The sequence below is a fragment of the Acinonyx jubatus genome, chromosome A2 (genome assembly GCF_027475565.1).
Source record: "Acinonyx jubatus isolate Ajub_Pintada_27869175 chromosome A2, VMU_Ajub_asm_v1.0, whole genome shotgun sequence".
NCBI classification, from domain to species: Eukaryota; Metazoa; Chordata; class Mammalia; order Carnivora; family Felidae; genus Acinonyx; species Acinonyx jubatus.
The window spans coordinates 62,402,173-62,405,938 of NC_069383.1; the positions used below are offsets into that span (position 1 = coordinate 62,402,173).

The 3,766-nt window shown below is 43.0% G+C and overlaps 1 pseudogene; it reads left to right on the forward strand.

Moving 5' to 3' along the window:
- Positions 1 to 299: 299 nt before the first annotated feature.
- Positions 300 to 1,526, forward strand: LOC106983058 (40S ribosomal protein SA-like; annotated as a pseudogene).
- Positions 1,527 to 3,766: the final 2,240 nt, after the last annotated feature.

Genomic DNA, 3,766 nt, shown 5'->3' on the forward strand with positions numbered 1-3,766 from the left:
GAAGCAGTACATTTGGACTTCATGCTGGCAGCCTGAGCACCTCGTAGAATACCTGGATGCCACTGCCCCAGGGGGACGGCTCCTGGATGCCACTGCCCAAGTCGGAGGCTGTTTGCTGCCATGCAGAGCTGGTATGTGCTTCCCCAGGTCCGGCTGCCAGACTGTCTGCTGATAAACACACTACTCTGAAGCACGGCGTGGGGTAGCACTGCCTTGTCATCAATTTCCTGTATATACGTGAACCTGGAGCAAAGCAGAACTGATAGAAAAGATAGACTTTGGGGATTAGGAGAGAAATGCTGCAAAGAACCACCCCCGGCTTCTCCCTTTGTATCTCTCCTAGCCAAACATGTCAAATGCCGCCGTTGGCAGGAGACAAGAGAGGAGGGGGATGGGCAAGTGGCATTATACAAGTAAACTAAAAGTAAGTGATACATACAACAAACTTTGTCTGGATTTCTACCTTTGGAATGAAAGTCATAGCTCATCAAACTGCTGAAATCGCTTTATGCACTGCCCAGGGAGGGGTCCATAGGGCGTTTTGCATTCCCGTCCTAACTCAGAGAGAAACTTTCACGATGTTGGGAGCCCCTGATGGCCTGCAAATGAAAGAGGAGGATGTCCTCAAATTCTCTGCAGCAGGAACCCACCTTGGTGGCACCAACCTCAACTTTCAAATGGAACAGTACATCTACAAAAGAAAAGGTGATGGTATCTACATAAAACTGAAGAGAACTTGGGAGAAACATGTGCTGGCAGCTAGAGCCACCATTGCCGTTGAAAATCCGGCTGATGTCAGTGTCATATCATCCAGCGAGCGAGCTGTGCTGAAGTTTGCTGCTGCTCGTGGAGCCACTTCTATTGCTGGCTGCTTCGCTCCTGGAACTTTCACTAACCACATCCAGGCACCTTTGTGGAGCCGAGACTTCTGTTGGTTACTGCTCCCAGGGCTGACCACCAGCCTCTCATAGAGGTGTCTTATGTTAACCTGCCCACCATCGCTCAGTGTAATACACACTCTCCTCTGCACTATGTGGACACTGTCACCCCTTGCAACAACAGTGGAGCTCACGTGGTGGGTCTGTTGTGGTGGATGCTGGGCCGGGAAGTTATGCCCGTGCAGGTCACCATGCCTGCGCATGCCTGATCTCTACTTCTACAAAGATCCTGAATACATTGAAAAGGAAGAGCAGGCTGCTGCTGAAAAAGTTGGGACCAAGGAGGGATTTCAGGGTAAAGGGACGACTCCAGCTCCTGAGTTCCCTGGACTCGACCTGAAGTCGAGGACCGGTCTGAAGGCATGCAGGTACCCTCTGTGCCTACTCAGCAGCTCCCTCCTGAAGACTGGAGCACTCAGCCTACCATTGAAGACTGGTGTGCAGCTCCCTCTGCCCAGCCACTGAATGGGCAGGAACAACTACTGGATGGTCTTAAGCTGCTCTTCTACAAAGGCAAACAAAATAGAAATGAGGTTGACAGAAAATAAACAGTTTCAAAAAAATTGCCCAAATCACCAAAATTTAAAAAAAAAAGAAAAAAAATAGACTCTAACTTTTCCCCCAAAGTGCTTGTTAGCAAAAATAAAAGAATAGAAAACCAAACAGGGAATAAATTAATCATAACTATTAAAAGCAATGCTTGTTGTCTACTTACTCAGTGCCAGCTTACATAGAAATTTCACTAGGGGCGCCTGGGTGGCGCAGTCAGTTAAGCGTCCGACTTCAGCCAGGTCACGATTTCGCGGTGAGTTCGAGCCCCACGTCAGGCTCTGGGCTGATGGCTCAGAGCCTGGAGCCTGTTTCCGATTCTGTGTCTCCCTCTCTCTCTGCCCCTCCCCCGTTCATGCTCTGTCTCTCTCTGTCCCAAAAATAAATAAATGTTGAAAAAAAAATTTTTAAAAAAAGAAATTTCATTAAAGTTCACAACAATGCAATGAGACTGGTAATATTGGATATTAAATCAAGGTGATGAAATGAAAACTTAAAGGTGAGATAACTTGCCCTGAATTTTGAACGTGGTCATCTTACTCCAAGTCCCGTATTAATGAACACACATACTGCCCCTCTCATGTCAGTGCTGCCCCCCAAAGTATGAGGAATGAGAAGCTTTCAGAGTAACAAAGCACCATCTAGGAAACTACATGACCTGAGAAGATACTCCTTTAGAAGGAGTTGATACTTGAAGAGAGGAAAATCCTCTTTAACTCCCTTATACCTCATGAAGCTTACCCTTGGCAAGAGAAATAAGGGTCATCTCTTCCTTTTAACATCAGCCCACCTGCAGTGTGAATATCTGAGAAACGTCTGAACTTGTGCCTCAGAAGCGCACAACATAACTGAAGCTCATACTTGCAGTGGCCAAAAAACCTTATTTGTTATCATGCCTTTCCAGCCTACTGTATGGTACCCGGAATGTAGGGAATCTTCACAGAAATATTTCCAACATTCACCTAAGACTTACCTCTGGACAACTCACATAAGTTTTTAATCTCTAAAGTGGAATGGGACTTTAAACATTATTTTTATACTTGCACAATTTTTGGAGAAAATAGAAAGCCAGCACCAATTATACATTATCTAAAGTACAAAAATATAAGAACTGATAAAGCACAGAAATGATAAGAATAAAGCATGAAATGATTAACCAATTTATTCAATGTCCTGCGTTTGTTTTAAATATGTTTGCCTTGATGGCTTCAATTCCCCATACATATATTTTGGTATATAAATGCTCAACGGCATATTTGTATAACTTCCATATTGCTAGACTTGGAAATTTTCTCTTGTGCTTGCCTGCTCTACATAGGTTATTTATCATTTAACAAGGGTATTTGAGACTGTGGTTCTTTCATAACTTAATGTTTTCATTTATGTGTATATGGAAAGTTTTAAAAATCAAGCTGCTAGCACATGGACCAAGAAAACTTGTGAGAATGGCAATTTTCTCAATATTCATGATAATAAGTCTCTCCTATCATTTTCCTCAGGCTCTCCTCACTCCTGTGAAGTTTTATTCTCTTTAATGAACCAGTCTATACCAGTAGGTTTATCCTCAGAGGTGACATTGTCATATGATAGAAGTCTCTGAATACTTAAAGGACAGACTCCATTGCTGATATTTTCAAACTCCATGAAGTTTGGAATGTATGGTTCCTTATAACAGCTGCAACTCAAATTGTGTTCTGGGTTCTATAAAGAGAAAACAGTTCCAAAAACATAAAAATTAAAATAAAGATTTTCTGTGCCATTTTAAAAAATTATCAGCTCACTAATTCATTTTGCCATGAATACATTCAACAGTATGAACCAAGCACTTTTTAAGAACATGTCTTCCAAAAAAATAAAGAAAGAAAAGAACTTGTCTCCTGGAGATGTAAATAAAAAGATGACTAAAATGCAGTCTGTCTCTCAGAGAAGTCTAGAAGAAACCACACAGCAAGTACTACCATGGTGCTGAGTTCCATATCAGGAGTAGGCATGTGACCAGTAGACGCACAAACTCATAGAAGCCATAATCTTCCAACGGACAGCAGAATGAAAACCATCGCAAAAGCCTTCAGAAAAGAGGGAAATGTTAAAAATGAGTTTTAGAAGGTAAAGATACATGGCACGGGGACTTTTGGCGTGGAGGAAACATGAGGTGTCCTGGCTCGGAGGATAAGGATGTATGGCTCATGATTGGCACTCTGAGTGATTCAGAATGGCAGGCCATGAGATTGAAGAGTTGGAGACCAAATCATGGAAGGCCATAGATTCCCTGCCAGAAG